The sequence below is a fragment of the Micrasema longulum genome, unplaced genomic scaffold (assembly GCF_059751315.1).
Source record: "Micrasema longulum isolate JH-2025_06_02 unplaced genomic scaffold, ASM5975131v1 h1tg001114l, whole genome shotgun sequence".
In the NCBI taxonomy this organism is placed as follows: Eukaryota; Metazoa; Arthropoda; class Insecta; order Trichoptera; family Brachycentridae; genus Micrasema; species Micrasema longulum.
The window spans coordinates 230951-256364 of record NW_028278302.1 but is presented as its reverse complement, the minus strand read 5'-3'; the positions used below and the strand labels follow the sequence as shown (position 1 = coordinate 256364).

At 30.3% G+C, this 25414-nt stretch overlaps 1 protein-coding gene across 1 annotated transcript in view; it reads right to left on the bottom strand.

Moving 5' to 3' along the window:
• The window catches only part of LOC148276971 (neurotrimin-like), a 119157-nt gene that overhangs the window by 29996 nt on the left and 63747 nt on the right, over positions 1–25414 (bottom strand). The gene's annotated exons all lie outside the window — the stretch shown is intronic.

The following is a 25414-nucleotide window of genomic DNA, read 5'->3' as shown; positions in this document are numbered from 1 at the left end:
AGTTTTAAAAATGTACTAAAATTGTACATATTTCACGTATTATTTTATATTTTTTTAAATTTCTTGTATTTGGTTTTTCGATTTTTGTTTTGATTTTAATTGACAGAATCGTTGTAAAGTGTAGATGTAAAAACTTTAGTCTTTGAAGTTATTTAAGTTTTACACATTATGTGGTACTTGCAATATTTTGTACTATTTGAATACTTGTAGGTACATTGATTAGACTTGTTGGTTCATTCAAAGACTTCTATTTCTTGTGCCATTTAGACGGACAAGATGATATCTTCTCTTCGATAGACAAAACGTCAACAAATTATGCACAATACTCAGAATATGCTGATAATTTTCAAGTCAATAATTTACATGAATCCTAGTCAAAAGTCAAAGAAATATTTAAGATTTTTTTTTCAGAATTTTCACTTGAGTTGTATTTTTTTTCACGAACATATCTTTTTTATGTATCTGCTTGGACATATAAAAAAATTCTAGCAAAAATAGTGATATTATGAAAATGTGTTTAAAAAACCGTCAAAACGTTATTGTAGAAAATTAGCATTTTTCCAACAGTTTATTTTTAATGCTACAAAAAACATAGCTCCTACATCTTGCTTTGTTTTATTTAACGTTGTAATGTGCATTGGTTTGACAGAATTAGATTGTAATTTTGCATTTGCTGTTCCAATGTTGTACCCTTTGCACCATTAGCTGCGGATAAGAGAATGAATAAGATAAAGGAGCGTTCTAAGGGTTTTCAAAAAAGCTTAATACACTAAAGCCTTTCGAAGGTTTTCTCCTATATAATCTGGTAGCAAAATATTTTTCGGGATCCGATAAATTTTATTTTATGGATTACACGATTATATGAATAGAGGAAGAAGCGAAAAATCGATAGCCTCGTTTACTTTTACTGCTACAAATCTTCTTCCATTCCGAAAAGCGAGGAAATGCTCGAAGTCATGATAAATAATGAGTTATGAGAGCGAAAAGAACCCGGTTTTGTGAAAATAATCCTTTAAATTTAAGGACTAGAGAAAAAAGATGATGCATTGGATTCTGTTATTTTAGATCAAGTTTTTTCTTTAAAATTTTTTTTATTATATAATTAAGATATTAAAAATTGATAATAATAAAAGTATAGGAAAAAAGGTGAGGACAATTTTTTTTTATTAAATATTGAAATAGCATTTGACATCGGATCAACACATATGTCGTGGAGTCCGGCAAGGATGCATTATGTCTCCTCTCTTTTTTGATATGTACTCCGAACCCATTTTTAAATATGCACTAAGTGAACTAACTGGCGCCGACGATATAAGCATAAATGGTATCACAATATCCGATACGCGGATGATACCATCCTTCAAGCAGATTGTATGAAAAGCCTGCAGCTATTATTGGACAAAGTTCACACGGTTAGTTTAAATAAAGGGCTAGAAATTAATATTTATTAGACAAAATGTATGGTTATTCGGAAAAATCCACAATCAAATTTTATGACTTTAAAAATTGGAGCCCAGGTTATTGAGCAATTCCATTTATATAAATATTTAGGATGCCGGTCTGAATGATAAATGGGATCACTCACAAGAGATTAAAGTACGATGATTTCCAACCTCCATCGGAGAGAGGAAATACAAGAAGAAGAAGATTAAAGAAAAATTAACACTTGGTTTTGTAATTTAATGAATAAAATAGACTTGTGCCAGCAGAAATCATATTAAAAAATGTTTTGTCTGATATTTAAACCGCGAGAAGATTAATGTATTATTTTGTATCCGTAAACTTCACAGGTTCCAAATATTATTTCGTCACAATTTACATACAAATTTGCCAATATTAAACGTTTTATTGATCATTGATTTTAGTTGGATAAACCTTATATTTTATAGAACTCGTAAGATAAACTGGCGTCAAAAGGAACACATTAATCGATATTTTAGATATGCAAATGTTTTAAGATTAAAATGATGCCAAATTAAAATTACTTTTGCTCGGCAAAAAAGTATTGCATAAAAAAAAACAGCGAGTTTCTTGAGAATGTACAAAATCTCCAAAAATGTTTACTTGAGTTCAGTGCGTTCGAATGTTTATTAAGCCCATGTCAATGTGTAAGTTCCTGTTGTTGAACCAAGTAAACATCCAAACTCCGTATGTGTTAGTAGGCACTCTAGAATATATTATTTGAAAACGTTATGTTACGCAAAATTCATTGAATATATTGTTGGGCTCTGTACGTTATTTTAATTATTTGTAGATGTAGTCAATCATATTTTTTCATGGTTAGGGACAAAAAATGAAATGTTTGTTGCTTTATTTTTTTATTTCATAAGTGATTATTTATTACAAAATTCAAAATTTTGCTTAAAATTATTAATGGTATTCAAAACAGTTTTTAATGATATTTTCATTCTCAATTTTGCATTAAATTATCATTGATATTTAAATACATTTTTACTTACCATAAAAATTTGTTTGTTTTATTTAGTCACCAATTGTACATTTATATTAACAAATTATTTAAAAAATGATTTTGCTTTGGTAATTATATTTTTTTACAATTTGCGATATTTGCACAAACATGTATTTTTTTATTATTTTTATTTTTTTATTGATCAATAAAATAACATATTTTATCCATGTTTTTTTTGTCTATACAATCTACTTTTGTCATTGTTGTTTAGAATACCTGAAACATAAGTTAAGTATTATACCTTATTCATTTTTTATATAATGAACACAGGTTTTACCCAAAGAGCTGAAATATGTTCAACCCAAAGTAAATGAAATTTTGTATTTGAACAATGAAATAAACTAATGAAATAAGTTTGAAACATGGTGCCAAATATGACTTCATTTTATAGGTAAACACAGAAAAACTATCTAGTTAAATGCATATTTTATTTTATATGCATAAGAAGAAAATGATAATTGGTAAAAACAATGCCTGTATTAGATTATTTTGTAAAGTTTTTTTTTAAATAATTGTTTTTTTTGCACAGAAATACGTTAACCGTAATACTGAAAGGTATAAATAATATTCAAAGGAAAAAAAATTAACACATTGTTCTAACCCAGTTGGTTAGACGGTTTACTGAAAAACTGGCGTCATGGGCTAAATTTTAGCCAGTTGCACGACCAAAAATTTAAGAAATATGTTTCCCAAATGGTCTTGGTGTTTTCTTTTCCACCTGCTGACAAAGCTCTAAAGGCTCATTATATTTTGGTTTAACTTTTATATTTAAAATTTCGTTTATAAATACTAATAAACATAAATTTGATAGAATATTCTCAATTTTTAATGTAACTCAAAGCAAGATATTTTCAAAGAGTGGTTAAATTAACAAATACTAATGAAAGAAAAAACAAAGCCCTTGAAAAGGGAAAAATGTACGTAAAATTAAAAACGCAATTTATTTAAAAGTACTTGATATGAATTCTAAAATAAACCTATTTAAAGCATGGTCGATTTAATTTTAAAACCAGTTTTATGGTTGAACGTAATTATTTCGAATATAATATAAAAAAGGGAGCTGTCCTTTTTTCTTGGGTAATTTACTGTGTTACCAAACACGTCATCGTTTGTTAGGTCGATCAGCCCTTTGGGGCGTAAACATTTTTCAAACATTTTCGCATTCAGAGGATGACCAATAGACCCCTGGGCATTGAATACAGGGTCAAAGTAACAATTCTATTCGTACAGATAAGAAAAAGGGTCCCCGCCTCAATTTCGAAAAAAATCTAAAAAAGCCATGTAAGTAACGAATATAAGTCGGAAAACGTTTTAAATACAATTATAATATCTATCTGTCGTATGTTTGACAGTTAAAATATTGCAATAGATACGTAGAACATTTGTAAGAAGAAAATACTATATACGTTTGGCCATTAACAGTGCTTACAACATGTCTTTGGTTGATTTAAGTGGCTACTTTAAGCACCGTAATATCCACAACAAGGCATATTTTTATTTTAACTCATACGAAAAAAAAATATTTTGAGTTCGTCAAAATGTTTGTAGACTGGATTTTACTTCTTTGGGAAATATTACAATTAACATAAATATTAAAACAGAGATGGATGGCATTTTGGGGCAGAGAATACGGCAAAAAAGGCATCTACAGGATTTATGACCTGTCATTGGTTGGTTTAAGCAGCCACTTTACACACTGTGTAACATTCATAATTATGTCTTTGTATGAACGGATTTCTGCAAGTCTAACATTTTAGTTGATTTTTGTTACAGAAGTTACAGAGCTTAACTCTTTTTTGATGCGCTAAAATTCATCTACCTGAAAAGTTACAATGTGTCAAGTTTCCATTTTAACCAACCAACGACAAATCATACGTCCTGTAATGCCTAAACTTCCATACACCTTTTTCTAAAATGTTTTCCATCTCTGTTTTAATATGATTTTGTTTTACTGTATTTAGGAAACCAACAGCTTTACATACATATTTAAAGTAAATAGAAATATTGTATAAACTCAGAACCAATAACAGATTTCCACAAATTGTACAAAGTTAGTAAACAAAATATTTGTCATTTATGGTTTATACACGTTAAAATGTTTTCGTCATATTTTGTTTTTAATAATGAAAGAAGATACATATATTTATATTTTGAATGGGGCGGGATAAGGACAGGGAAGCAATCTTAATAATTTGCCAGAGGGTGAAATCTGGTCGTCGGGAACAAATATTTGGGCAAACTAAAAACATTTGTGTACTAAAGTTATTGTAGTTACCTGTACAAGTAAAAAAACACAATTTTTAAGATGTATGGATGATAACATATTGAAAAAGAGATTAAAAATATTTAAGAGAAGGAAATATGGAAGACTAGGCATTTACACAACCTGTTATTGGTTATTTTAAGTGGTCACTATACGCAATGTGTAATACTCACCACGAACCAAACAGATATTTTAAGTTACACAAAAAAATTCAAAATGAACATAACTACTAACTTACATTCTTTATTTTTCTGCCTTGAACATTTCATTATTCTTAAAAGACAATTTTGCTACGCGTTCGTCAAAACCCGTCATGAAACTTAATTACGGTTTTTCTGAAACTTCGAGAAAACGTTATTTGTTTCTTATTAATGATACATTCTGGGAAAGACAAGCTGTACTCATTATTTATTAAGTCAACTTAACCTACTTTGATATAAGTGTACCTCAAAGTAAAAATATACGTAGGAACCACCATATTTGTGGTTAGGAAATAATTTATTTTTAAGGCCTTTCATACACGTGATTCTCCTACGACTGATTCATCAAAGGTATTTATTTTTGAATGCAGTGTAATAAGTTGAAAATCTGAACAGAATTAACGTTTACAAGCAATGTTTATTATTTGTGGATCCCAATCGAATGCTTTCCAATTTTTTTATTATAGTTTCTACCCATTTATGTATATAAACTGGATTTTTGGTAATTATAAAATAATATTAACTAACATTGAATAGATTTTTGAAAATAGTAATCCTACATTAAGTGCACTCCTGTTGGTAAAAAGAACAGTGTTTGACAATTACAAAAATAATGAAATATTTGAATATGAATGACTAGAAAAATCGACTGGCGGTTAAAGAACGACTAAATACGCATTGGGCATGACTGGGCGTTTAAACATGAGTTAAGTGTCATAATTTTATTGGGTTCAGGGTGGGTCTATGCGTATTAATATGTCGAATATTTTATTTAAAAACACTAAACCTGGTTTTATGGTTACGTTAAAGCGTTAAAAAGTAAAGTTTTATATGTATACTTGATAATCTTATTCTTAAAAAGAAACGAGGTCAGACTTTTTCAACACATTAAAAGTATTTACCATTGGCAAATTCCAATTGTTTTGTTTATTTAATTTTATATTTGTTTATCATGGAAAAAAAAACCATCCAAAAATGCATAAAAACGCTGTGTCTTATTATTTGTCTTCGGGCTCACGGTTCACAAATATGATAACTATTTTTGAAAAATGCAAAATAGGCCGACACAGAAAATTTCATTCCTACACGTTTTCAAATACCCAATTGATAAAATATTCTGTCCACGCATATCCTCACAACTAATGTTATCCTAAATACAAACATTATAAAATGTATGTACATACCTAATTTTTACTAAATACTATAAGTGAAATCAAATTTTCGATTGTGTACTCTATAAACGAGTATATAGTACTAAAATCAAGTGAAAACAAAGAATTGCCGGGTATTTTCGTATTATGTATTACATAAAATATTAACCCATCCCCAACTGCATGAGGCCAAAAACCCAGTGTTGAGTCAGTAAACAACATACAAAATAATGGAATGTAAAGGCATATTCATTAAAAAATATATATATTGGTAACATAAATAGTGATTCAATTTCAATATCTGAACAACACGCAATATTACGTGTGCACCATTTTATGATCGAAAAAATTTATTTTATGTCTCGCAGTAGTAAAACGAAACTAATAAAATATCAGAAGCGAAAATATTTACAGATCAAATGATGATGACCTGCTAGTTTAGAAATAAAATATCTTTATGAAGAATTATTTTTTGAATATTTTTGTTATTATTTTAATTAATTTTGATATCAAGTATGTATAATAATTAATGTTTAGAGTTTTACTCAAATCTACTTCAATTTTAACACTTTTATTTTACTTTTATACAAAAAAAATATGTATCGCGTATTAAAATAATTGGAGTACGTTTTTTCCCAAATTAAAAAAAAAGCATCAAAAGTTAAGCAAAATGGTAAAGGTTAAACGTCATTTGAAATAAAATGTCTGGTCTACAAGATTTTATATGCTTTTAGGTTACATAAATTATTTTATTTAAATACAAGCCTTGAAATTTGAATGTCATACAGACGAAATTGAGCATTTTCGAAACTTCCGTCTGTTTTCATTCAATCTGGCGAACAAAGGAGAAAACAAATAAGTCTTGCAGTTTTCTAATACTTAACATTTTGTACTTGCGTACATTTTGAAACTTTTTCTAAATTTTCCCAATCAAAATAAAGGTCTTTTACGCAATACGATTATTTGTGGCAGTATATTTTATAAGTAGGATTTACAATGTTCAAACGAAGAAGAGCCTACACTTTCTTACGTACGCAGAGGGACTGTTCCTCCCTCAACGACCACCCCCTAGATACGTGTGAGTTATTGGAATATAATAGGATCCGTGAGTTCTAAATCCAAGAATCCACCTAGAGGACATATTTTCTTCGGGCGGGACTTAATGTTAATTTAAATGGGAATCCGGGAAAGTATATGAAATTAATGGCGCCACAAACAGGAGACAAGAAAGGAAATAATGTTGTAATTTATCGGCCCGTAAAAGGTTTTTAGAATCTCGCGAGTCGTGATATAAGACACCTCGCCGGTTAATCTCGTATGTCTCTGAAGACCTTCGGGTTTATTATGTCAGTTTGTTGTTATCCGTGCTAATGTCGACAACATGGGTAGAAGGCTTCAGAGAAAATTCGGCTAAAAGACGAACATAGATTTATTTTCTTATACTCGATACAATCTGCTGAGTATTCGTTTAATTTATTTAAACACCTGATGTACAAATTCAGTTTACATGCATATGCAAAAAGACAGATATACTGCCTTAAAGTAATTTCTTCCCACCTACTCAAACCGTTCAATTTTAAAAAATAAGTGATGTATTAACATATTGAGGGTTTATTATAATATTTTAATTGAAAAATAAAACATCGACTGATGTAATGAATTCAAAAATCAAAATTTAATAAATATTTACTATATACTATGCAGAGAAGAGTAGAAAAAGAGGGAAGGAAAGAATAAGGATTAATTAATAACGCAAATATTCAGGAAGTGACAATTCATACGTGATTTAAAGGTGAATAAAGAGGGGACGTCTTTGATATTAGTGGGTAGATTATTCCATAACTGAGAAGTTATGATTTTTTATTTTTTTTGTTATTAATTACCCAACCTAAAAAAAAGATCAGTATTCCGTTGCTGAAAAATTTTAGGAAACCTTACCCTAGGTTAAGAGGTTACAGATAAGCCCTGTAAATGCCTACACTTTCATATTCCCTTTTCAAAAATGTTTTCCTTCGGTTGTAATAAATCTATTTGATATCTTGTGGCGTAGCTAGTGGTCAGTGAATGAGTTCTTACGATTCATTTGTTTAACGTTTTACATATAACACTTAAGATATTTTTATTTAGTTAATCACTTATATTACAATGTATAGAGTAAGAAAAAAAAATGTTTTTCTCACAAGAAACATTTTTAAAAAATCTATCTACTGTCTGCATTTACTGCACATCAACAAAAACATATTATAGACTGTTGCAAAACCCCAACAAAAAATATGGAATAAGAGCAATTGAACGTAGTTTTGCAGAAAGCAGCCAGTCCACAATTTTCAAAAAATTAGATTTTGATGTTATCGGGTGCAGTAAAGTTGATTCTGTGTTCTGCTAAAAAACATCCTGACCACTTTTATAAAAAAAAACGGTAATAATCACCTTCTGAAAATGAAGTCGATCACAAAAACGGCATTTCTCAATTTGCAGAAAACACCCACAGCACTAGAAAAATCTTACGGTTCTTAAGACTGCAATCATTAAAACTGGCTAAATACATGATAAGATTTTTGTTTGTTATGTTTTTAAAAAAATGTTTTCATTTTTTATCATTTGTCAAAGTCAAAAACATTCCAACTGTTGTGTGGATTTGATTATTCACACTTTTCACAAAAGTGCTATTATCTCTGTTTCACATTTCTGTGGCTGGCTGCTTTCTTCATAACTACGTTTAATTGAGGATCGTTTTTTGAACACTTCAATCTGGGGAGTCAATTTCCATGATTTATTAATTGGAAGTAAATATCCTTAGTAACGCGTATGTTGGTTGAACTTTTAGGACTATCTTAAATTAGTTCAGTGTATGTCCGACTGATGCCTAAATTAACCATATTGAGGTCGTGTATTGCCATTTTCCCTAACCCAAAAATAAACCGATTTTCGTTTTTTTTAAGAAAGAGTATAAAAAAGATATTTGCCGCTTGGTGTTCTGATTTAAAAAAAAAAAAAAAACCACGTTAAAGACGCATCGATTAGTTGAAAAAAAAGCACCACAACATGCTAAAAACCAGCTTTAAAAATATCGAAGTCTTCCACGATAAAATACCGTGTTTTTAAAAAACGATATGTTATTGTGTGTGTTAATCCGTACTTTCAATAATATAAACAAAGTGCTAATGAAATATAAAAAAAATATATAAATTTACAGTTAGATTACCTTTAGATTTAAGTTGTAAGGCGTAATTTTTTAAAACAAAGATTGTTTACACGATTTGGCGCGAATCACAAAAAGCCTCTCCTGAAAAATCGCAATTCAAGAGAAAGTCGAGTTTTGAAAAAACGATACTTTATTGCGAGAAGCATGTTTTTGGTATTTGGCTAATATTAATTTGTCTACGACTTAAAACTGTTTTATTTATTTTGGAACCAAAACCATTTTTGTGTTGCCGGTTAAAATAAAGATTATTACCACAAATAGTTTTGAAAGATCGTTTAAAGACGGCACAAAAAAATACGAAAGGAAGAACCACATACTATAAACTACTTTGCTAACAAGGAGTCAAATTAGAGAATGATTCATTGAGTCTACTACAAACTCTGAATTCGGGCAAAGCAGTTACAGGTTTTTGGGTCCTAAAATGTTTTGTGTATTACCCGAACATTGTAAAACCTTGACCCGGATTCAAATGAATAAACTTTCGAAAAAAAAGTTTCTTAGTTTGTTTAGAGAAAAGTCGGAAAATTTGTTATAATATTTTTATGAAAAAATAAGAATTTAAATTTGTTTATAAAATTTTAGTTTAAAAAAATAAGATTATATATATTGAAAGCATTAACTTTGTGGTAAAAAGTTTTAACTAATGTTAGTAAATATCAGTAAATAACCACTTATAAACTTTTTATGTCTACTTGTTTCGAGACGTACCCGTCTCTTTGTCAGGACACTCAAAAAGAAGAATTTTATGTTTAAATCATTTCACCAAAACGCTAAGATGGTAATAAATAAGATTGCAAAAAAAAATATCAATTTTGGGAAGGATCAGAAGATTTATTGATAAGGACTCCTGCAAAACTATTTACAAAGCAATTATTGAACCACACGTTAACTACTGTAGTAGCATTTTATTTTTATCAAACAAAGAAAACATTGATAAACTAACTGTATTACAAAATAAAGCCTTTAGAATCATTTTGAAAAAAAACAGATATACGAGGGTAAAGTCGATGGTAAATGAAATGAAATTATTAACATATAAACAAAGAATATTTTACAATACAATGATATTTGTTCATAAAATTATAAACTCTAATAAAAAAACAGAATTTTGGAAAAAAATTGATCGGAACCAGCATAAACACAATCACAATACTAGAGAAAAGAACAAAATTAGACTTCCATTTAGGAAAAAGGCAAAGTCACAAAATTCAATTTTATTTAAAGCAATTAAAAAGTATTACGAAATGGAAAAAAATATTTATGAAGAAAAAAACATTTCAAAATTTAAAATAATGGTCAAGACATATGTGATAAACAATTTATAAATAAAATATATTTGCAATGTTATTATTAGAACACACATAACAATATGTATGATATGTGTGCCCTATTTTAAGATTTAAATAAATAAAAAAAATAAAAAATAAAAATAAAAAAAAAAAATAATATCTTAACAAAGGTTTAAAAATTCTTGCCAAAAAATATAAATCCTGCTTTTTATATTAAAAATAGTATAGGAAAATTACACGGGTTTTTTTAACTACAATGCAACACGTGTCTAACAAGGTATATTTGGAGCACGTTATGTAGCTTTAATAATTGCATCGAAGAGCACATGAGATGTTTAAATATTTTTATTTTTTTTGATAAAGCCAATCATCTCATAAATTAAAATCACCACTTTAATGTAGATACGGGGGTTAAACTTTTACATTCGAAACAGCATAAAAAATCATATAAATATTTATTTAAGGATAGCCTTCAAAAATTAGAATTTCAGATAATATTAGGACATTCATATATTATTATGAGTGTACTATTTTAAGATATAAAAAATGAATAATGCTAATAAATAATTCTAAAGATAGAATTTTACTTTTCACCAAGCAGAGGTTTGTATTTACATAATTTCAAACATACCGGTAGTTTTTAGACGAGGGGTTTGAAATAAAAAGATCTGTATCTCATATTTCGCGACCTTTGAAAGAGACAATGCTCTTTCCGTTTAAATTCACCCATGTTATCTGACAAAATTCTATACACGTTCCTCTTTTTATTCACACGTGAAAAAATATCATTTCATTTAATTTGTTTGTAAAAGATATCACGCACGCGTCATTTTTATAAAGCACTCATTCAAAGAACACAACAAAAATATTTTTCAAATTTAAACAGGCATTTTACTGGAGGTTAAATTTAGTATTATTTTAAGGAAATTAATCCAAAAAATATTCGTGAAAGCATGACTAAAATTTATGAGGTTATAAAAATTTACCTGGTGCACATTCATATAAGCATTATTACTACCCATTCTAGATTACATTGATGTTTCCATGACCAATTTGAGCTACTAAATAAACACGAACGACTCCGGAATACAGGCATAAGGTATACATTTGGTATTAGGAAATATGATCACCTTTCTGATTATCTAAGGTAACTAAAATGGCTCAAAATTAGACAGCGAATAGTCTATGCACTATGCACGCTCTCACTTTTGTCAAATGTACTTCATAGTCCTAACGCTCTTTTATACGAGTACCTTCGTGAAAAAATTCAAATCAGGTCCCAATTTACCCTTTCGTTTATATCCTTAAAGCACACTCTACGATTTCATCCACAATTCATGCATCACAGTAGTAACTAGATCAGGAACTAGTCAAGGTTTTAGCTTTTTGAACTAATGTTTTCAAATATTTTTATTTTTGTAATACCACTAGAATCAATGTGCAATTTCAGTATTGGTTCAAATTCACTTGTGGAGTAGTTTACATCTGAGGATGTAAAAATATAGTTCCAATATTCATTTCAAAGTCTGAAACAGGAGTTACATAAATCAGTACGCCGAGTCGAGTGTTGTGTTGAACTTTTTTAAAACCACTTTTAGTGGAATCTGCAAAAAGACTAGTGATCTGTTAAGGAGTTCACTTTAGTTTCAGTCACTTTAGATTGAAGTGGAATTTAGCAAATTATGTTGTGGTCTAAACATGAGCCGTTTGATGCCGTTTCTCTTGAAAATACATCCACCTAAACATGAAGGCCATTTAACATCATGACATTAAGGTAGGCTTGAGAGTTTTGAGCTTGGATGTCTTCTAAAATGTTAATATCAATGTCTCCTATGACTATGCAAGATTTTTTGTTGGCAATGGGAATTAAAAAGAAATAAAACAAATTGAGAAACTGACTTACTTGCATCTTAGATGGTGATCTATATATTGCTATAAAGCTAATATGTGAGCCAATATCTATTTGCAGGCAATTAGCTCTGATTAGTGTATGCTCATTAACAATACAGTCAATGTGTTCACCATAATTTTGTGAATAATTTAAATAAGAACTAAAACGTAAATAACCTATAAGGTTCTCATATAAACAAAAATTTCAATCCAGCATTCATTATTCTAGTTTAATATCCAATATTGTAAGTTTATCAAAGTGTTTAGAAATACTTCTAATATTCAGAGTCAATATTCTTAGCGTAGAATGTAAAGTTAATTTCTCCTTACATATATTTATATCTACAGCATCAAAAATGTCCCGTAAAATCACGTCTTCTTAAAAATCTGTCAAGTGGTTCATAACATCTGTATCCAATGATGTAGAATTAGAGGTCTATCAAAGATATTTCTACGATATTTTGTTTGAATCACGCGTAAAGAAATATCTTCTTTCTCTTCTCTAATATCTCATATTTTTCTCTCCGTTCATTCTCTTTTTCCATCGAGGACTAGCATCTACATTATTTTATTTATATACATATAAAGATAGTTTTATATTTGTAGATATTTTGTTTTTTCTGGCATGCGTTTTGAAACTAAAATCATAAAAATAAAACATTCTAATTTATTGGTTGGTTGAAAGGAATTTCCACTTGGCGAAAAATGTACAAATATTCATGTACAAAAAATAAAACAAAATAAATAATAAACATAAATAGGAATTCGTAATGTTAATAACAGTATATAATCACCAATTAAGTAATGTTTTTCGGTTTTGGAGTGGCCAAGTGGCCTTGCGGAGAAATGCGGTGAGAGAAATTGCAGCAGATAAGATAAAAAATATCAACAATATTTTTGTAGACAAGGAAATGTTCTTCATCTCTGTTGTAATATGTTAATATAAACAGCTTCCCAGGGAGTTGAGTCCATTCCTTGTCTACAAAAATTTGGACAAACTCTAAATATTGTTGATGAATTTACCTGGTCCATGAAGAAGTAAAGAAATTGAAAAAATAACATTTTCAGGCGTTGCCTAGTATGTAGGTGAAATAATTAAATTAAATGGCAGGCGCAGTTGGTTAGACGGCTATCTGTGAAACTGGCGTCGCGGGTTCGATTCCCGCCAGTTGCAAGAAAAAAATCCAAGAAAGATTTTTTTCTCAATTGGTCTGGGTGTTGTGGTGTATTTTTCATAACCTTCTTCCATATCCCCTCTATCCCACCTGCTGACAAGCCTCAAAATAGAGGCTTAACGGGTTATTCCTTTAAAAAAAATAAAAAAACTAATCTCACCCGCATAAATAAAGGTTTCAGCTCTTTAACTTCACAAACATCAACATATGAAAGAATTGAAAGAATATAGATGTTCAAATATGGGCAGAATGGTGAATGTTACACAGTGTGTAAAGTGGCCACATAAACCAGCCATTGACAGGTCATAAGCCCCATAGATGCCTTGACTTCTATATAACCTTCTCTAAAATTTTCATTATCTCTGTTGTAATATGTTAAAAAATTTCGTTTCCGGATTAATCATAAAAAGTTGACTGGAGGCTGAGAGATAGCTCTGGGACACTTCGCTTTCTCACTTATTTATTTATTTGACAATTATTGTAGTCTGCATTACTTTACGGAACGTTTAACCCATCACGTGATGCAGACTGTAAATATAAGGTGGATGCTAATTAATGTAAAGTAAATAGCTGCTAAACCGCGACATGTATAGAAAAGTAGGTTTATATTATTATTCGCAGAAGCCGTTTTCAGCAAGTGCATTGCCCTATTCATTGGTGAGTTCTGTTTCGCATTTGTACGGCTTATAGGTTTGTTAAACAGTGGAAGATATTATTGGGAACATGCAAACTGTCTTTCATTATATTTGGATTATATATACTTCTAGAAATCAACTTTCAGAAATGTTTCCCAAGACAAATTTGATGACGAGATTTCAGGGTGTTGCAATCCAGAATCCCCGCTAGAAGCAATGATGGATACAAGAATGGATTTTTTTTTTTTTTTAGATATAAGCATAGAATTAAGAATAGTTCAAAAAGAGCGAAGAATCATATACGAATACATCGGACTGTGTCCAATAATTCCCCCACTATGCTCTACTTTCGCCGCGCGTATTTGTGAAGTCGCCGCTTAATGTTGCTTGATGGGAAAAAAAATAATCATAACACAAATGTAAGGTAAAAAAAAAGCAATCTCTAAAATGTTATTGTGCACGCGGAAACATTGATTGACACATCTGAGTAGATAAGTAAAGGGTCATTTAATAAGAGTAATTGAATTAATGAACTTTGAACTTAAAATGTAAAACAAATTTTATTTTACATAAAACGGATATTTTTATATCATTTTAAATTGTTCCCCACGGCGTTGTTTAATCCGAGGTCTAATTTTCATTAGTTTTTTCATTGATGATGAGATGAGCAAAATAGGGTAAAAAAATTTACTAACCTAGCAACACTAATGAAATTTCCATTTTGTTTCTTCAATAATCTGACAGATGGAAAAATAATTAAATTTTTATGTAATGCATTTGCTATTTCAACATTTGTTTGCTAATTACACATGAAATGTGATACCATCCTGTATCTTTTAGATCCTAGCAGTATTTCTACACTTTGAAAGAACACAACACGGCATTGTTGAATTCAAATCAGGAGTTTCGTACTGAGCGACGTCTACAAAGTAACTGATGGGTCAAAACGGAAACCTACTCGTTTATGAGAAGTTTAGTCGTTTCTGGACTATTCTTAATTCTACGGATAGTGTCGTGAAATCGGTTTTGAACCCTTCTCTCTATTTCAAGGATGTGGTGCGATTCGGAAGGGCCAAAACTTAATTCAAAGATTACGCGGAGATGCTGTAGGGTTAGCGGTTACGTGAATACAATATTTTCGTCAACACGATGGTCAATTCTCAACTAACTGAGCGACAAGTTGTATCATCATTCCCTTTCCGCACTCAATGGTGCACAGAGCACTGCATTGGTACACCAATTGCAGTGTATCTTGATCATTTTGATTAGATGAAGGTTAAATGATCAGTCTTATGCTTTAGGTACCAGTCCAGGGACTATAAAATATTCTTGTGTAAAAACACCCTCTTAAATATATTGTTATCATACCCGTGACCTCTTGCACGGTAGGCAAACGTACTGACCATTACACCACGAGGCCGATAAAGTTTTTAAGGTAATAGATATAGAAGAGGGTGAAAATTTGTTATAAATATATATATATATATATATTTTTATATATATTTGGACCCCTGTATTTAGTAGCCTTACGTGTCATGTACAAGGCTAAGGTACTCGGAAAAAATCGCTTTTGTTTGTCTTGGAAATGGGATGTTCGATTACTGATTTTGGTTTATTACCTTTATGAGTCCAATCACCATTGTTGCAAAGTTCAAGAACAATGGCGAGGGATAACTACTTATAACTACAGTGCGGATATCTGTTAAGGATATTCCATCTTTCCTGCATTCTGCTTCACGATTAAGGCGTTGCAAACTGAAAAATGGGCACTGAAATAACAGATGTTCGATACTCTATGAAGAAATATCATCAATCATATCACAAAGAAAAAAGAATGACCAGCGGAGGGAGCAAGTATCGTCACGTCAAATCACGTTGACTCTGACTTACATTGGTCTACTGAAAGTTCTATTCTGTATGTCACTCCCTTTTTCATACGCGTCACCTTTGTTTATCGTTTCACTAAACGCCGACTTACTGAGCAGGACGACAGGAGATAACTTACGACTGGTAACATATTAATAAAACGTTTTTAAAGATGCAAAAGTGATTTTAAATAAGTATTAAGTATAGAAAGGTTATACCATCGCTTTTTTTATCTCTTCTAGATCGATTTGTGCAGTATCTAAATGTACATGCGAGTATAGGCATTTTAGTAATTTCGAGAAGAAAAACAGCTGAAGAATGCTCGCAACAGACTGAAGTCCGTTCTATCAAGTATATGCCAATTAGCCGCAGATTGAGGTAACATATTTTGAACGCTCATGTTTACTAAACTTATTGTAAAATAAGCGTTTTTCCCGTTACTTCACTTCTTGGCGGACGCAAACTTTAAATATGGCTACGCAAAAGCAAAGGTGTGATTATTGTCACAAACTCAAGCAATTTATAAACCACCAACTTGCTCTTGCATCCCGCAATCAGTTATTTGTCAAACGTCGCGTAAGTTGGAACCATAACCAGGGCTCCATTATCTGTTTATCCGCTCGCGCCAGTGTCTTGAAGTTCGCTCCCGAAGGCCTTCCACGTTCCTGTTTTACAAAATCATACATCATAGCAATCACTGCGTCATAATTATAAGTGTACGTTTCCAATCCTTAAGAATGAGCCACAGCTACAGGAAGGAGGAACCAGAATAAAGTCAGTTTCTATCCCATAAAAGTCTATTTTTTAGTCAAGTTTGTGACTAACGATCGACACCGATATCGTTGGCACCACGCTTTCCGCACTTATCGCATTAATTAATTAAAAAAAATATAGTTCATTAATCTCGCATTTATTTAAAAGCCGATAAGCTTCGCACCGGTGGAGATTCGATTAATTTCTGAGTCTTTCTTCGCCATGTTATTTGATTGTTTTATTTTTACTTTGGACGTTTGCCGGAAGTTTCTCGATTAAATACGATTGTCGTACGAAAATATTTCTCCCTATCGCACCCGATTGGGTGCGCGATAGGAGTAATCACGTTTTTTGCTTGGATAAATGTAGCTCTTAAGATATTACAAAAGACGTACCGTGTCACGCAGCCATGACCAAAACAGACATTACACACGACCCATTGTCCCGATTTTAAATAATATAGGTTTCCTTTGTTGGGCCGTAATTGATTGTCGCACAAAGCGTGCGGGTTATATTCATAGCAAAGAGTAATGGAATCGACAACGTAATTTACAGCGGACTGCCATTTTGTTTATTGAAGGAGGTAATGGTGATATTATTAATCACTTTAATTAACCCTTAGGAACAGAAGCTGATGAGTTGCTTATCCATTTTGGATAAATTTCTAATATGTAAATAACCACGTAAACGAGGTGCTTATATTTAATCAAAATCATTCAATTATCTCATTGTAACGAACTATAGATGGATGACATTATATTTATGAAGGCAAATGACGTGTGTCTTACGTTTTTGGCACCAGTCAAGGGATTATGTAGTGAAAAATCAAATATAACATAATTTTTCTCACCGACCCAGTCGAATAATTTGAACTATCATTTAATTTTAATCTCTTACATCATTAATTTTATTTAACGCATGTGAGACTTTTTTTTCATTTAAAAGAATGTGTATTGCATGAAATTGATACAAAAATACGTTTTTATTTTCAATTCCTTTTTTTATTTTGTAAACAAAATAAATAAAAATCCTGAATCAATTAGAGATTAGTCTACCTCGTAGTGTATTAATAAGCGCGTTAACCTATCATGTTTGAGGTCCGAAGTTCAATTTCTTATAAGATTTTTTTTATTTTTTATTTTTTTATTTTATTTAGAAAACATACAGTCATACAAAATCAGTATTAAAAACAACAATTTTTTAACATAAAAAGACTTATTAAGTTTTCATAAATTAAAAAGATATAAACATTAAATGTGACAAAAAATAAAAAATAAATAAGAATTTTAAGTGAAAAAAGGATAATTGTTGACATTTGCGTTTTCCATGGAGGTAATAAATTAAAATAAATTAAAATACCGAATGTACACTCCGAGCCATCCACGCACACACATGAACGCACATATAAAACATACACAAACATATACATTACATGCGGCACATATACATAGCATAAACCACTCAAGATGTACATTCAGCGACTATCCCAAATAATCGACCCCATGAAGAAATTTTCTGTACAAATGCAACGTGCAGTTAAAAATGTCTACATCAATACTGAGTCCGTTATAATTTCTACAGGTACGTCTAATGAATGAATTCGAGGTATAATTGTTTTTACAAGTTGGTACATAAAAAAGGGAAGAAGATTTATATTAAATATTAGTTTAAATGTGGTTGTAAAATACAGTGTTTCATGGTCCCTAGACTGTGACCTTAATCTTACTTTCGTGTGACATTTATAATATAATACTCGTAATACAGATAGGAGTTTGATGAAAATTATAATTGACTATGAAATGGCTTTTGTTTTGGGTAATTGTACATATGTCTAAACAGGATTGGTGGATAGTAATTATAAATGTAAATATAAGTTCAAAATCAAAAAGTTTATTATTAAAGCCACCCAAGGTAGAATCTGACGTAGTTTCTTCGAAGGATCTTTTTCAAGTAATGTATTTTTGGATCGTAGTTTTAATGATTTATCTCGGCAGAAAGGACATCTAGATGCCTTTGTTTCCTTCAAAATGTATTTATCCTTGGGAATAAATTCCTTAATTTATAAAGGTATCACGTATTTCATGTGTTCTCAAAAGACCCTTTGCGACTGATACTAAAAAACGTATCTGAAAGCAAAATGGATATGACGATAGATCTTTTTGGATGAAATAAAAAAAATTTGCTGCATATAACTACTGTTCTTAGTTCATATTTACTATATTATAGTTAACCAGCTGACCTGACAGACGTTGTTCTGCCCGAACTTTAGGTTGCCTTGAAAAAAGTATTTTTATTGATAAGTAGGTACCTAGGTACTTGTTTGTGATTAAATTCTAAAACAAAAAATTGTTAATATTAAAATATTACATTTTAGTGGGTAATTGTTTATGGTTGAATTCCAAAACATAAAACAAATATTTTTTTAAATATGGCATTATTTTTGCAACCGTCAAACTTAGGTATTCTCACCAAGAGGGGTGTACTTATGTAATAATACGATTTTTTCAAATTCATTAAATTTAATATTATTTTAGTATTTCCAAAAATCCAGTAAAAATAAATAAATGTGTAGAAATTAAAAGGAATTTAAAGGAATAATCTGATTGAGATCCACTTAAAAAATGCTGGTTGTAAACATTCAAAAACAAACTTTTTTTATACAAAAAAAACATCTTTCTATTTTTTTGTAAATGAATTATCCTGGAATGCAACCCTGGTAGATCGACGAATGAAACATTAATGCTCTTTACTTTTTTTTAACCATTAGATTGAAGATTTTAATATCTTCAAACACACGTATCAAATTAGATCAGAAGTTATTTTTTTATTTTATAAAATCCATCAAATTAACAGACGGTTAACTTGCATTATTTCTTGTCAATTCCACATTTCCTTTAAATGGGTAAATAATTTTAATCGCGTTATGTACTCGTAAACATGCTTAGTTTAAAGTTTTTACGCATCTTTTTTAGTTATACTCGCCTATATTTTTCGCCTTTATTTTTTATTTTCAAAAACAATGTTTGATAATTTTATGTTGATAAAATTACTTGGAATTCGAAATTATTCTATTTTGGTTGTATATTTGTATGTAAAATCTCACCCACATCAAAAAGTTTTCGGCTCTTTTACTTCACAAAAGACAGCGGATGGAAGAGTTAAGAAAATGTGAATGTTTAAACATAGGCATAATGGCGAATGCAACATACTGTGTAAATGAATGACGATGAATCTAGTGATCTAAAAAAGATCACATTTGGTGTACCACAGGGCTCTGTTTCTGGACTTCTATTGTTCTTAATCTACATAAACGATTTAACGAGCTAGGGTATCAAAGGTGCATTTCAATTATATGCGGACGAAACTTTTGTCTATTGCCAGAATCTTAATATGAAAGACCTCAAAATTGAAATGCAATTAATTATAACTTAACATAACGTGAAAAAGTCAAATAATATTTTATTTAGTAAAAAAAAATCATACTCTTAATATTGCCCTTGCAGATAATTATCTTGACAAAACTGAGTTAACAAAATATTCAACAATATGTATCGACTCTAGGCTATCATGGGTGCATCAATCAATATGACCGCATCTAACCCAAGATCACATCAGTCGCAGGTAAACCACATAGGTTTACAGAAACTCTTCCCATTTCACTACTACGTGCAGTGTACTATGCAATGATTCACTCACACGTGTTTTTATAATGCGTAATAAGCTTATATCTGAAATCCAGATTAGCCAAAATAGGGCAATAAGAAATATATATAATTTTCCAAAAGAAATGAACATAAAAGACATTAACAAACTGACCGGCATTTTACCTTTTAGCATTATACCTTATGACGAAATTGCATGTACACAGATTTAAAGCATAAGTAATGTGCTCACAGTTATATCACAAGACAAAGACCCAATCTTCATCCACCTGATACTCATACTACAAAATTTGATCTATAGTCTTTGCTGTATCTGGCTTCTAGGGAACATAACAGGCTTCCTGAGGATATTCGAGGCTAAACAGTATTACCTCAGGCAGTATGTGGAAAGTGTAAATAATTAACATATTAGTGTAGTTGTATTTTGTTTTATTTTGCTTGTAATATTTTTTTGTGTATTTAATAATTGGGTGTTTTGTTGTAAATGTATATTGTAATTATCTAAAGGCCCAAAATGAGTTATTGTAACTTATGGAAAATACATGCAATGTATTTTGATAAAAAAAAATTATAATACTAATAAAAAAGTGGCCACTTAAACCAGCAAAAATGTTTTACTTCTCTGTCTCGTTATTTCTTTTGATACCTTGGTACTGTAGAACAGGGTTGCACTTTTTCGAAACGTGTGAAAAAAAATAGGGTACGTTCGATTTTGCGATACGCGTTACGTTAAATGTATCAATCAAGGAATTAAATAAAAAGGATAAGGACTTACGTTTTCCTTCCTTTGGTACTGGTTCCAGAATAGCACTTGATTGTTTTTACCAGCACTTCACCTTATTTAAGCTACAAGATACTGTTGTTTTTTTGACTTGCTGCCAGAATAGGAAGTGACGTCAGGACTGTAGAAGTCAAGACGCGGGCTACTGGATTTCGAAGGAGAGGACAGATTGACATTTGAATTTAATATACACGAATTCGAAACTCTCTCGAAAAATTCGCAAAATTGTTTCTGGTTGTGGTAAGTTTGTACCATTTTCACAAGACATATATTTTTTTAACTGTACCAAATTCATTTTTATCTAGGCTAGGCAATAACCTAAAAGGCCTTTATGATTTTTCGTATGCCAAAATGCTCTTCCCATTCGCCATTCTACAATAATAGGGCTTTAAAACGAAATGGAAGACATTATACTTAAGTTAACGTCAGGGGTATTTAAATTTGTGAGCCCCCTGGGTCTCTTCAACTCTGCCAAGATGAATTTTTGTGTCCATTTTTCCATAAGTGATTTTGAGTAAATCCGAACATTTGTAGACATGTATTCAATTTAATCCGCTAGAGATTTAAGCAAGATTGATCATTCTTTTTGAGAGGTCCACACGTCTTTGAGTACATTATATTAAAAGCAGAATAACAATTGAACGTAAGTATACAGAAAGCAGCCAGCCATAGAAAAGTGAAACTGAGATAATAGCCATTTTGTGAAAAGAGGGAATTATAAAATCTACACAATAATTAGAATGTTTTTGACTTTAACAAACGATAAACAATGAATACATAAGTTTTTTTAAATATTACAAACAAGAATCTTATTATGTATTTGACCAGTTTAAAAGATTTTTAAAGTACCCTAAGCTTTTTCAAGTTTTGTGGGTGTTTTTTGCAAATCGATAAATATCGCTTTTGTGATGGACACCTTTTTTCGAATGTGATTAATACAGTTTTTTGTATGAAAGCGGTCTGGCTGTTTTTAGCAGAACATAGAATCGACCTTACTGCACCCGATAACATCAATGTCTCATTTTTCCAAAATTGTGGACTGGCTGCTTTCTGCATAACTACGTTCAATTATGATACATCATTAATCAACAACTTATAAAAAAAAATATATCTCAAAGTTATTTTCCAAATTCTAAGCTATTATGAGTATTAAAATGTGCATATTATAACTTTTGTTTTTTTCCTTCGCTTTTTTGTACTTCCATTGATAACCATACATGTAATTATTATATAAAATGGAAACTTCTCTGGTCCATTAGAGTTAAGTCTAACTGTGTAAAATATATAACTATGTAACCGTACTGTATTTTTCCCGAATAAAAGAAAATAAAAAATATAAATAAATAAAATAAAGTAAAATTGAACATATTCCAACGCCGTATATTTAAAAAAATATATTGCAAATGCTTTCAGGTCACGGTGCTTTCTAAAAAAATCTTGATAGTTAAAAAAAAAAGAGAAAATGATAACTGCCCTTGCAATGGACTCATCTCTCAAGGCGTCCTCCATATATAACACGATAGTCATATGTTTGACGCCGAGAGGTTTAACTGCAAACGAATTTGCTCACAATATGGCCAAAGTTTAAAAAACCCCGAGAAATTAATAAAAAATGAGGTCACTGTGGAAAGAAACATTGACTTTCTGAAGACCTTAGTCATAAAAAAATAATAAAGTAACGGACTCAGACCAGTAAAAAATAACTGTTTTACAATATTAACATACTACGAAATAAATCTTTGTATGCATAAAAAAAGCAATAAATAACTGAAAAAAGGGGGAAAAAAATACAAAGTAAAAACCATGAAATATACCATCATGTAAGTAATAAAACTTAAAAAAATGTGATTAAGTATTAAAACTTTTAAATTACTACACGATACAAATTAAAAGAGCATGAAAAACTTTTTAAAAATACAAAATATAGACAATACAAGCTAAAAAGGGATGGAAATGAATTCTAAATTATCTATGCATAAAACTTTCTAAAATATAAAAAAATATTGATATATACATATACATAATATGTGCATAATACAAGCCAATAGAGTATAAATTGCATAAATTATACATAATACAGTTAAAAATGTTTTTTTTTTTTTTTTAAATGAACCAAAATATATACCGCAAATACAATTAATAAGAGTATGAAAAGCGTATTAAAATTACATATACTCGTATATATAATAAAATTATATTTAATTTTATTAATTCATTCATGTCAAATTACACTTGAATGCATAAACATAAAATGGCTTTTAAGGCTAAGCCTGTATTAAATCATAATAATTAATAGAATAGTATTCAAAATGTTGCTGCTTAAGGTTTGCACTAGCGACCGGTTTTGGTCCGCGGGCCGCAGTTTTAAGACTCCCGGTTTACGCAAACCTCTTGATGCGTATTATTATTTTAAATTGTTTCAGCCGTGGCAACTCTTGCCCTTAAATGTGAGAATTTTGTATAACCCTAGAGTTCTAGCGTCGTTTTACCACATATATATAAACAGTCTTCGTCTGCTTTCATATCGTTTTCATAATATTAGGTTGCTCAAAAGTCCTATTGTCTTTCAAAGTATTCCACTGTCGTTTAAAGACATTATTTGTTGGTATTATATAGTTTGATGTTCATAGCACTCTGAAAATTAAATAAATGCGTCCATTTACCCTCCGGTCCGAGTCCGGGCGGAATATAAATATAATACAGTACTTCGTGTGAAATAGAACCAAAAACCTGGACGAGCGTAGTTTCCTTCCTTATCATCATAATTCACCCTTTCGTATCTATGTTGCATAAGCAATCGCAGCTTATCTCGTTTTTTTTTACATGCCAGTCCAGGAAATATGAAATATTTTAGTGTAAAAAACCTATTAAAATACATATTTCATATCAACCATACCGGGAATCGAACCCGAGACATCTTGCGTGGTAGGCAAACGCGTTGATCACTACACCACTTATACTTATCTTTATTTCCGCTTTATGTATTTTGATGTTTCGTTTGATATTTTAAAATAAAATTTTAACAATTATTTAACTGTTTTTATTTTTACTTTACTGATTTTATTAATTTGAACTTTAAATACCATATTAAAATTATCACCACAGTTTTGTTTTTAATATGTATTCCATTAATATTAATGATTTTATTTTTTGAACTGTTCATGTTTGTTATTTCATGTTAATTGGTTCTGTTTTTTTAGTTTAGTAATTTAAAAAAAAATATATTTATGTGCATCATACACTTTAAACATTTTTTTTTTTTTACTAAAAACTAATATTCTACTAAGTCACTTTCTGTAGCTTGTTGGTGGAGATTTATTAAATGTTATTTATTTTATTTGGTTTGCCATTTTTAATTAAGTTGTTGTTTTTAATATGTCATTTTTTTATTTATTTATTTTATTCACAAAATATTCATATAACATTCATTGAGACACAAGTCCCAACTCCATGGAACAAAAGCTGTACGTTTAGTTGAGACGAATATATGAATAACACTTTAACAATAAATATTACCATATACGAGTATATATACAACATAGAACAAAAACATAATTTAAAAAATGCATGTCAAAACAAATAAAAGAACAAGCAATAAATAAATATTTTATATTTGACAATGTTTGAGTATGTCCAAATGCTTGCAGACTGCTAAGACTGGCTGGGTTTCCTCCCTTGGGAGTAATTCATATTTAAAAAAAATTTAACAGAGAGGGAAAACATTTTCGAGAAAGGAATATGGAAGTCAAGGCATTTACAGGGCCTGTCCCTAGCTGTCATTGGCTAGTTCATGTAGCCACTTTACACACTGTGTAACATTCATCATTCTGCCCATGATTAAACATCCAAATTTCCTTAACTCTTCCAACTGTTGACTTTTGTGAAGTAAAAGAGCTGAAACTGGTGAGATTCATCCGGCTGAATCAAATCACCTACTAGGCAACGCCTGAAAACAAATTTCCAATTTTTTTCCTCTCGCCATAGAGGAAACAGTGTTGTGCGTAGTTAGTGCTACAGACTGGCAGATGGAATAAATACTTATTTCTTGTCACGCGAAAGGGGACATTAAGATTA